The sequence below is a fragment of the Tursiops truncatus genome, chromosome 5 (assembly GCF_011762595.2).
Source record: "Tursiops truncatus isolate mTurTru1 chromosome 5, mTurTru1.mat.Y, whole genome shotgun sequence".
NCBI classification, from domain to species: Eukaryota; Metazoa; Chordata; class Mammalia; order Artiodactyla; family Delphinidae; genus Tursiops; species Tursiops truncatus.
The window spans coordinates 30,980,573-30,992,070 of NC_047038.1; positions in this window are offsets into that span (position 1 = coordinate 30,980,573).

An 11,498-nucleotide genomic window follows, 5' to 3' on the forward strand; every position below is an offset into this window, starting at 1 on the left:
ACAATAACAACACCTAGCGTTTGTTGAGAAGTTTACCTGTGTGAACTCCTTTAATCTCCGTATCCTTACTCTGATTCATTTTCCTTCATAAAACTTGTCTACCTGACATTAGATATTTATTAGTTGGGGTATGACTCCCCTTCTGGAACATGATCTCCATAAAGATAAGATCTTTATGTTGTTTACTGTTATATCACCAGCATCTCGAAGAATACTTGACAGTTAGTAGTGTCCTTTAAATATTTGTTGAATGAATTTAATCCCCTAACAAGCTATGATATAGGTAATATGATTACCTCTTATTTCAGAGAAGAACACTGAGGCACTGCGTCTAGTAAGCTGCCCCAGGTCACACAGTAGGCTGTGGAGGTCAGATTAAAATACAGACTGACCCAAGCATCCCCACGCTGTGCGCCGTGCTCTACTGCCTCTGGGAAGAAAGGCTTCCTTTCAGCCCCTGCCGCTATGAATTAGACTCACACTTTTTTTTTTAAATGAAGTAATTGTTCCCTTTGGAACTGGTGCTATTTATCAGCAGCAGCGGCACAGCTTTTACCCTCCCCCCACCACTTGAAGGAGGAATAGCATAGCAACCACTGCATCCAAAAACATATCTGGTCAGGGGCCACTGCCAGGTCCAGAGAACCAAACAGCCAGTGCAGCCCTGGGACCTCAGCTGAGGTGATGAAATACTGGCATCTCAGAAAGTCGACAGATGATCCTGGCACAGTGGTTGGCCCAGTGGGGCTATAATCTGAACCACTGTACAAAGAAGACCTTTTGACAGCTGATTCATGATTTTCTAAAAATGAATCATCAGCTCTTCATAAACAATAAGGAAAAACATGCCCCCCATTGCTGACCTGAGTGAGGAGTGTCAGGCTCTCGCTTCACTTGCAGCCTGTTGGAACTGTCAGGCCAAGATTGTCTCAGAGGACAAACCTTTAGGTATGTCTCCATTAACACAAAACCTTCAAAGAACAAGTGGCTTGAGGCAAAAGTGCTACAGTTGGGCAGTAATACTTTTTTTTTTTTTTTTTTTTTTTTTTGCTATACGCGGGCCTCTCACTGCTGTGGGCTCTCCCGCTGTGGAGCACAGACTCCGGACGCGCAGGCTCAGCAGCCATGGCTCAAGGACCTAGCCACTCCGCGGCATGTGGGATCTTCCCGGACCGGGACACGAACCCGTGTCCCCTGCATTGGCAGGCGGACTCTCAACCACTGCGCCACCAGGGAAGCCCGGGCAGTAATACTTTTGTCACAAGTAAACATGTCAAGAGAAGAATAGTGATAGAATTTTTTTTTTATTCAGTATGTCCTATTTTATTTTTTGAATTTTTATTTATTTATTTATTATTTTATTTATTTTTGGCTGCACTGGGTCTTCGTTGCTGCGCGCCGGCTTTCTCCAGTTGCGGCAAGTGGGGGCTACTCTTCATTGTGGTGTGCGGGCTTCTCATTACAGTGGCTTCTCTTGTTGTGGAGCACGGGCTCTAGGCACGCGGGCTTCAGTAGTTGTGGCACGCGAGTTCAGTAGTTGTGGCTCGCGGGCTCTAGAGTGGAGGCTCAGTAGTTGTGGCACATGGGCTTAGTTGCTGCGCAGCATGTGGGATCTTCCCGGACCAGGGCTCGAACCTGTGTCCCCTGAATTGGCAGGTGGATTCTTAACCACTGTTCCACCAGGGAAGCCCCTGGCCCTGAGTTTATAATAGATGAAGCTGAGCAATGAGTGAGGAGAGGTTTGTTATACTATTCATTCCTCTTTCACCTCTTTTGTGTCTAAAATTTCCATAATAAAAGTGAAAAGATAAGCAAATAATAAAACAACTTTACAAAAGTTTTATCGAACGCCTCCTATTTGCATAGCACCATGTTATGTGCAGTTGAGTGTGGGGTATTAGGTTCTGCCTCGAGGAGCTTAAAGTCCTAATAGGGGAAATAAAGCAAGCTCTCAATGAACCCAAATCCCAAGTGGGCTTTAGTACCTCAAGAGAGACAGAAGGAAAGTCCGATGGGGTTCAAGCTCCAGATGCCTGGTTAGTACCGTGTTAATTGAAACAGTCTTGTTATGAAGATTTGAAATCCTATTCCAACCTAACTTATAGTGCCCATGACACTAGTGACAGAGAACAAACATCTGTTATCTTACGTGTCCTGGGATGTGGAGGGAAAGCAGAGAAACTAATTTTCTTCCTGGTCAGTCCACAGCTGTGCTGGAGCATACTATTTGAAAAGAAATGCAAAGATTTGGCTAGGGAATCAAGCTGGGGGTTGGAATGATGGACATAATGGGTGCGGTCAGGAGTATGTCAGACGGAGATGATTCTACAGTGATTAGGTGATCCTAAAAATGTCCCTCAAATACGAGTTGGAGGCACTTTTCTCCTTTATTGAAATCATCTTGCCAAACAGGTAGAACTCAAGTCTACTGGCCAAAGGCTTCTAATATCCTGGACAGTGCTGGAGAAATCTTGCTGACTGGCTTGGGGATTTTTCTTTTTCATGGGCCAGGCCAATCCTGCCCTTTTATGCTGTATCCACCTGCAGACCAACCACGGTACAGGTGGACAAGTGTCCAGGGCTTATACCTAGCCTACCCTGATTGGAGATGGTGTTCCCAAACTTTCAGTTCTACATCTACAGTTTCTTGACTTATAATCCAAGGTAACTAATTACCTCTATTATGGAATCTTCTACTAATGAAATAAGAGTGCTCTCATTTCCCATTTTTCTAAGTTCTTAATAGATCTCATTGTTGAAGCCATGAACCCCTTACATGAGCAGATGCCTCGATTCATTCTGCCCTCAAGCCTGAATTTAAAATGAAATGCCAAAGCCAAATTATAAAAAGAGAGTAAGGGGGCTTCCCTGGTGGCGCAGTGGTTAAGAATCCACCTGCCAATGCAGGGAACACAGGTTCGAGCCCTGGTCCGGGAAGATCCCACATGCTGTGCAGCAACTAAGCCCATGCGCCACAACTACTGAAGCCTGTGCGCCTAGAGCCCGTGCTCCGCAGCAAGAGAAGCCACTGCAATGAGAAGCCCGTGCACCACCCCTGCTCGCCGCAACTAGAGAAAGCCGGCACACAGCAACAAAGACCCAACGCAGCCAAAAGTTAAGAAAAAAAAAAGAAAGTAAGGTACGTACATATAATCTGGTACATATAATTCGTGTAGAATTAAACTAACATGCTTTCAAATAAAAATTGTATAAAAGCATACTTTTCTAATTCCAGCTAAATGAAGGCTGTGTGAAATATCTGTAATTAGTAATCAGTGGAGCAATGGACGTGTATTTTGTAAACTTTAAAACAGTCTCCAAAAGTTATCTCCACTTAAGCTCGCAAACATAAATCAGGCTCCTATTATATGCTGAGTACTAGGCACATTTCTCAGAGGCAAATGATGAGGCTTAACTGATACAATATAATAAGTACTACAACAGGTGAATATGAATATATAAGCAGAGCTATGGCGTGGAAAATTTTGTAAAGAAGTAAATAAGAAACAGGATCAGACCCTGAACTCAAGCAATTTCCAATCTAGTTCATTCTTTTTTTATATAAATATTAAAAATTTCCTATTCCTTTGAGGTCAAATAAGGACACGTTCCTGGAATGTTCCATCGTGGTGAAGAGCAGAGGCTCTGGTCCATCACCTACTGTGCAACCTTTGGCAAGGGACTTGACCTCTGTGAGTTTCCTCCTCTACAAAATGGGCCAAATAGTACCACCTCATAGTACTGTTGTGAGGGTGCAGTTAGGTGACATGAAGAATGCTGGGGACAAAGTGCACACGGTACGCTCTCGATAAATATTAGCTATATTTAATGCCTACCCTTCCCTGAACAACAAAGCTTTCCACAGTAAAAGAAAATCCTCTCAAGGACAAGAGTTAGGGATTTAACGGGTTAAAAGTCCTAGAGAATGGAGTGCTGTATTAAGGCTAGTGAATCAGCACTTTCGTTGTTTACTGGTCATCTGCTCAGAAACACTGATTAACATGTTCAGAGGAAGAGCTCCAAGACGAATTCCAATGACCAGGAAAACAACAAACCTCCTTGATAGGCAATTTCCTTATTAAAGTTTTGCATTAGTAATAAACAGTTTATGTGACATTTGGGGCATCGGGGGGAAGGGGGAGAGAAAGAAACGGCACATCTTCACGTGGTAGACCCCAAAGGCCCAGAGATACAGTAACCTGGGGCAGAGGACATCCAGCCACGTGGACCCACGTAGGACGAGCTTGTTGCAAAGACCTGCACAGGTTACTCAACCTCTGGATGCCTTGGAGAAGAGGGGCTTACATGAAGTGGGAGCGTGACCTCTCATGAGGGGACACAGGTCCAAGCTTAGTGAGTTGAAGAACTAGCAGTTTGTCCTGGCCTTCCTTTGAGAGGTTATCAAAATATTTGACGGTTCTTCTATTTGATTGTTGAAGCAGTTTTATGTGGCATTGCCAGCTGCAGTGCAGCTCCTATCTTGAGATTTCTCTTACTTAGAAATGTTAAAGCCACCACCCTATAATTGACGGTGGCCGTTTATAAAATAATAATAATTGATATTGGAAAACCATAAGACAGCTTGAGAAACAAAGAGAAACCAAAGTTTCCGAAACATCTGGGTTATTCTACTTCCTGCTTTGAAGCATCATGTAGTTGGTACCTAGGGGGGAAAAAGATGGTATTAGTATTATTATCCCTTTATAGGCAAAAGATTTTAAGTATTAAAAGTATCTGTATATATGGGCTTCCCTGGTGGCGCAGTGGTTGAGAGTCCGCCTGCCAATGCAGGGGACACAGGTTCGTGCCCTGATCTGGGAAGGTCCCACATGCCGCGAAGCGGCTGGGCCCGTGAGCCATGGCCGCTGAGCCTACGCATCCGGAGTCTGTGCTCCGCAACGGGAGAGGCCACGACAGTGAGAGTCCTGCGTACCACAAAAAAATAAAAATAAAAAAAATAACTGTATAAATTGAAAATATTCTTAAACCCTCAGTGGCTTCTGTATCCTATTTATGATCACAAAAGCCTGAATAAGAGGCAGTTTCTAGCTCCTGGGTTCCTGGGAGATGTTTGAAAGCCACAGAGGATCAGACATATCAGCTCCTTCACAAAGGAGTCCTGGACTCCTAAGGTCACTTAACTCTGGGCCTCAAATCATGGCATTTAGCATTGGGAGACATCTCAGTAATCACTTAATCAGTTTTCCGCAGAGGAAAGTTCCTTCTTGGTAAAATGGCAAGTGTTCCTTTGAAGCACATGTAAAAACAAGAATTTGAGATAGGCCTAAGAACATAGTCATATAAATCTGAAGCAGCAGCAGGGTTACACCCAGGCCTGGCACATGGTAGGCGCTCAATAAATGCTTCTTCCTATTTGATTATCAAGAGCCCCATCTGCTGGTCAAATGGAATTCATTTGCAGCCCTGCAGATAGTGATTAGAAAACCCACGTGTCAGAAAATTAGAAGAGGTGAAAGGAATATCAAAGGTGAACGAGGCACTGGAGATCACCTGATCCAATCCATTTATTTTACAAATAAAGAAGCTTATTGTAATACTGGTGTATTCCTAACCAAAAGAAATGGAGAAAGTCAAATAATTTATCAAAATAGTTCACATAAAATATTGACTGTGAGACAGACAATGAATATGAAATTTTATAAGGTGAAATTAATCCACACATTGAAGATGCTTTCTGGTCTAAAATTGATACCTGTTCTTCTCAGGGAAAAAGGTTAAATGGGAGTGTGGACTTGGGGTAAAACTAGGGTTTGAATCGAGGTTCTACCCGTGATGTTTCGTGGTTGAGATAGTTAACTCTCTGGTTTAACAGTCTTCATCCTTAGATTGTAAGTCATAACACTCTGCTATAAGAATGTAAGATCACCTATCTAAAGCTTAACAGCAGGCACAGAGTCAGAACCCCAAAATTGGAGGAGAAGAAGGAAGGATGGCTGTGGTTGTCACTACTATTAATATTGTGGACTAACAATAGCTTTCTACTTAGATCTAATAGCAGGATAGTCAGAATTGGAGTAATGTATATAAAAGTTCTTTGTAAATTGGAAATACACAGTACAACTAAAAGTTACAGTTATAAGTTGGACACAGAGAGATGATATTTAAAAGATTATATTTTTAGGAACTTCCCTGATGGTCCAGTGGTAAAGAATCCACCTTTCAATGCAGGGGACTCAGGTTCGATCCCTGGTCAGGGAACTAAGATCCCACATGTCACGGGGCAACTAAGCCCACGCGCTGCAACTACTGAGCTCGCGCGCCTCAACTGGAGGCCACGTGCCGCAAACTACAGAGCCCATGCACCCTGGAGCCCGCGTGCCACAACTAGAGAGAGAAAACCCACATGCCACAACTAGAGAGAAGCCCGCGCACCACAATGAAGAGCCCGCGAGCAAGATCCCGCATGCCTCGGTGAAGATCCCACGTGCCGCAACTAAGACCTGACGCAGCCAAAACATGAACAAATAAGTCTTTAAAAAAATTTTTTAAATAAAAGATTACACTTTTAATCATCAATTTAACAACAAAATCTTTAAAAATGAAAATCTTTAAAAAATCCAAAATCTTTGATAAACTGTTTTTCAAACACAAGCTTTCATTTGCTATCTGGAAAGACTCTTCTGAGCTCTCTATTTCTCTAAACTCGAAAACTGAACCGAACAATTCTTTGATTCACCTCTCTCTACTCACTTTTTCTTATCTGCAACGTGAGCTAGAAGAAGCCAGTTGACACTTTCTACTTTCTGCCTGGAAATCTCCCCAGTCAGATCCATGGGTTCATCAGGTGCCTTTTCTATTCTCTACCTTACAGCAGGCAGCAGTGTTAACAAGCCTGCTGCCTTTTCTTCAGCCTCCAAGGTTATTTTCCTCACTGGCTTCAAGCCCTAGTCAACAGTTCCCTGGGGACCTGTCACTTGGGGCTTCTCAAAGCTCTTCTAACTTGCACCCTCCACCTCCTCAAGACCCTGTCAGTTTCCATCCATTACTCAGTCCCAAAGCCAATACCACATCCCCACCTCAGTTATCTATGCTGCATAAAAGCCACCCCAAATCGTAGTGACTACAAACAACAGCTTAGTAGTATTTCTCAAGGTTTTCTAGGCTGACTTGGGGTAGTTGTCCCTTGGGGTGTTTCAAGTGGTTGCAGTCATCTAGCAGCTGGGGCTGGATGTCCACAAGGCCTCACTCATAGGACTAGCAGTCGATGGTGGTGGCCAGCTTGGAGCTCAGCTGGTGTTGACAGGAGTGGCCACACGCACTTTCTCCATGTGGCTTAGTCTTCTCATGATTTTGCAGCTGGGTTTCCAACTGCATCCCAAGCGCTGGCATTCTAAGAGGTAAGAAACAGAAGGCGCCAGGCAGGTTAATAAGTACCCGGCACTGGCAAAAGCTCACTTCTGCCATCCTCTGTACGGGCTAGAGAAATCATCTCCACCTCTGGATGCAGAGCAGCAAGGTCACCTTCTATAAAACAGGTGGGATGAGAGTTATCGTTGCAGCCATCTTTGGAAACTACAATCTTCCATTTAAGGATTAAAAAGCACACATACAAAAACTCTATCAACCCAAAACAGGTGAGAGCAGAGGAAAAAGAAACATTAAAAAATTGAGACAAATAGTACAAAGTGAGGACATACAGAAAAGCCCAAATGTGTAATAAAATAGACTAAACTCACTCATTAAAAGACAAAGATTGTCAGAGTAAAACACAAATAAATAATGCCTCATGATACACAGACACCCCTAAAACATAAGGACAAAGAAAGGGTTGAAAGAAGATGATAGAAAAATATACAGGGCAAATTCTAAGCTGCAGAGAGCTGAGTAAGCTACATGAGACTACGCAGACTTTGAGACAAAAAATCACTGTCAAATATGAAGAGGGTTGCTACATAATGATGAAAACTTCAATCCACCAGAAAGATAGGACAATCAAATTGTATAAAACTGAAAATATCTTTAAAACTATGATCACAGTAAAAAATAACATACACGAACTAAATTATCAACGTGTTAAGCAGTAACTCAAAAGCAAGCAAGACTAAATAATACATTGAATAGTCATACAAATGTTGTAACACTAGTTTTTTAAAAGCAAAGAAGTGATAAACCAAAATTCAGATCAGGGGATACCTCTGGAAGGAAGGCAGGGGAATGATTGGATAAGGACTGAATACAAAAGAGACTCCATGGTACTGGCCATATTCATTCCTATGTTGGGAATGGGTTCGCAGGATTTTATTCATTTTATTATGCTTCTCAAATTACATGTCTGTTGCATATATTCCTCTAAATATATTACATATGATATAATAAAATGTTAATTTGAAAAATGACATGAATCAGGCTTTATAGGGGAAACAAAGGAATGTAAGAGACCAGAACTACAACTTCATTAAATTAATGATCTGAGTGTTTTTTCATAGTCCAGACGTTTTGAAAAACACTAAGTTAGAATATAGGACAAAAAGTATATGATGTTCTAGTAGAAAGTACAAGGGCTTTAGAGCTAGGTCCACTTTATTTCAATCCCGGCTGATCCCTGTGAAATAGAGAAAACAATATTGACTAGATTGAATTGTTGTAAGGATTGGAAATAACACGGATCAAGTACCCAGCATGGTATTGTACCTTCCTTGTTGACTCAGCCTGCTATTCCTTTGTATGACACTAAGAGACCCAGAAGATGGTTGTTAGGCCCTTGTTAGGATTAAATGAGGTAATAGATGTGACGGAGCTTTTAAAAGTTGAAATATGTTATTATACAAATACAAAGTATTATGTGAAAAGATAGTTAGATATTAAAATTGTCAGATAATTTCCCATCATCTCAGTTAAAATAGTACAGCAGTTCTGAGGACTCTGAATTACAACTGTTCAGCCTATTAACCTGGTCAAAGCTTGAGTGCTCTGTGTTTAGACTGGCGCCCACAGGCTGCTATAAAGAGAAGACTCTTTTTCTGAGGTGGAGCAGTTGCCAACATAAACACTTAATGGCATGTGTGAAGGTTCATCCTCGACAGGAGGCATCCAAAGAAACGGACTTTATGAAGAGGCCGTGCCATCCATTAACCAAAGGCAGTTCCTTGGCCTCCGGTCTCAGGGTGGCGTCATGCCACGCGCTGCGTGGAACTCATTTCCACCCTGCAGTGGACAACATAAATCACGAAAACACTTTGTTAAATGGACGTAAGAATAAAAGCAGACATTCCACGCTTCAACTATATTTATCACACATGCCTGTGTGCACATTTCCACCACTCCCGTCCCCGGGGGAGAATGTATAACCTTGCATTAAATCAAACTACAGAGCGTGAAGGGAAGAAGAGCTAAAGACAAGTTCAGAGCTAACATTTCTGGAGAACCTAATACATTCCAGGGGCTGTGCATTATCTCATTAAATTCTCGGAACATCCCTATGAGGTAGGTATTGGTACCTTCATTTTACTTAGAGGAAAAAGGCTCAGAGAATCTAAGTAACTCGTCCATGGTGACACAGCTGGTAATGGGCAGCGCTGGAATAAGGCAGCAAATCGGATTGATCCCAAGTCTGAGCTCCTAATAACTCATGGTATCGCCCATCTAGATCCACAGTAACCATTGCTGAGACTCTGATATTAACATGGCTTATGAGAAGGATGTAGCCACCAAAATGGCTCTATCAGTTTTAGTATGAGCACCCCAAGCGCAGTACATAATCTCTCAGGGAACTTAGAGTGCAGCGACAGGGGAATGATCATAAAGGAATCAGAACCAATGTATCTGAGGCTGAAAAACTAGAAATGATAGGCCTGAAAAAAATGGAAGCTCAGGAGAGGGTTTTACTATTTGAAATGCTGGGTGTCGTTACGTAGTGCAGGTAGATATGTCTAAGTATAGACACAGGGACCTGAAACCGATGAACGAAAGAAAACAGAAAATAGCTTTCTAAAAGACAAAGACGGAATTCCCTGGCAGTGCAGTGGTTAGGACTCAGCACCTTCACTGCTGAGGGCACGGTTTGATCCCTGGTTGGGGAACTAAGATGCCACAAGTCGTGTGGCACAGCCAAATAATAATAATAAAATGATAATAATAATAAATTTTTAGAAAAAAGACCAAGAGACATGAAGATGGAATGGGCTGCCTCTAGAGGTAGAAAGATTCTCATCACTAGCAGGTTCAACAGAAGTTAAAGGACACCTCATCATAGATGGTGAAATTAGGATTTGAATTGTCTCACATACTTTGTAACCAATTATATGAACGTAATTCCACAAACTTGGCAACAACTGGCCCTTGGGTAATCTTGCGAAGAGAGCTGGACAACTGGGTGCAGCAGGGCTGGGGGGTAGGGTAGGGAGGGATGGCCGAAGGCATGGGAAGAGGTAGGAGTTCCCATTCGAGGAGGTGCCCTTAAAAACTTACTGAGTCAAAGAAATTTCCTCTAGAGTGGCTGAAGCTGTCAAGTATAATGATCAAGATGGGTTGGCAGCCAGGATTCCTTCTACTCTGAACTAGAGTAATAGAAAGTGGCCAGTTTCGCAGAGAGAAGAGCATGAAGCAGACCCACAGAACGCCTCAGAAATAAACAGCGGAGTCCTTAGAGTCCCATGTTCTCAATCCTGGTACTCTCAATGCCCAGCAACCCTGCCCTGAGTATCGTGACACTCCAGCATCCGAATAATTTATCCTGTCTGCTTAAGACAGCTTGAGTGAGTTTCTCACTTGTAATTAAGAGTCTTGGTACATAAGCAAAACCAGTAGAAGAGATTTAGGGCAAAGTGTATTAGTACTTGAAACATTTAGGCAGATGAGTAGCCATTGTTTCAACAACAAATTAAAGGCTTCCCTCACACCAAGTGTTGGTTTAGGTGCTCCTCCCACATGTTCCTATAGCAAAGAGAATTGGTACGTTATCGTATATTCACTAAATTATAAATGCCACATGAACAGGGGTTGCGTTTTTCTTACCGATGTAACCCAACATCTGGCATTATGTCTTTTATAAGTATATACTTATTACTACCTTCAAAGACTGATCTGTGTCAGAAAATGGCAGTTACAATGGAAACCATTGGTCTGCTTTGCAGAAGACCTGGGTTGTATTTCAAGCTCTGTAACAAATGAATCTCCATCTACTTACTAGCAAAGTGGGGAAATAACCTTTATTCCAGCTTTACACTTCAGGAATGTACTATTTACTAAGAACCTAAGTTACCTCACACTTCCCAATTCAAATAAACAACAATCAGTGTACAATCTTCCACTTGTAAGCAAGATATATAGGCTTTCCTCTCGTTTTAATCCTACGAAGAGGATATTTTCTTTACTGTCAGGGTTCACCTCAGCTTTCTAGCCAAGATCGTGCTAATCTCAAGATGGCATGAGGCCAAAGATCTGAAAAGGCAGTGAGTGGTACAAGGGTCTAGCCATTTCCACCCAACGTGTTTCCGACAGGCATTCTTTCCTCTGGAGCTCCCCATTGGGCAGACAGC